The following is a 336-nucleotide window of genomic DNA, read 5'->3' as shown; positions in this document are numbered from 1 at the left end:
CCCCACTCGGCAACTGGAACAAAACTTGGCCTCGTGGATCAGCCTCAAGTAATGCCAGCAATGCCAGCAGCCTCCCGAGCGCGTGGCTCTGACGCCTGGCCTCACCGTCACGAGTGTATATATAAGCGATGTCGTCAATGGCTGCCGCGCCGCGCCCTACCTCTTGGGTTTCGCTTTCGACAGTGAAGTCTCGATGCTTCTGTTGCGGTGAATTAATTAAAATGTGCAGATATGTAACTGTAAGATGTCTGCACACAGAATTTTGACAACTTTGTTTTCTTTGCTTAGAATTAAATTATTACAAAATACATCAAGCATTTATATAAAACAGCTAAA

At 45.8% G+C, this 336-nt stretch overlaps 1 protein-coding gene across 1 annotated transcript in view; it reads right to left on the bottom strand.

Annotated features, from left to right (window-relative positions):
- LOC119587930 (nesprin-1-like) overlaps positions 1 to 336 on the bottom strand; it is a gene marked incomplete in the record, with an annotated part of 36,964 nt that overhangs the window by 23,879 nt on the left and 12,749 nt on the right.

The sequence above is a fragment of the Penaeus monodon genome, chromosome 23, assembly GCF_015228065.2.
Source record: "Penaeus monodon isolate SGIC_2016 chromosome 23, NSTDA_Pmon_1, whole genome shotgun sequence".
Taxonomy (NCBI): Eukaryota; Metazoa; Arthropoda; class Malacostraca; order Decapoda; family Penaeidae; genus Penaeus; species Penaeus monodon.
The sequence above is the reverse complement of the archived record's forward strand: the minus strand, read 5'-3'. Positions and strand labels throughout refer to the sequence as shown.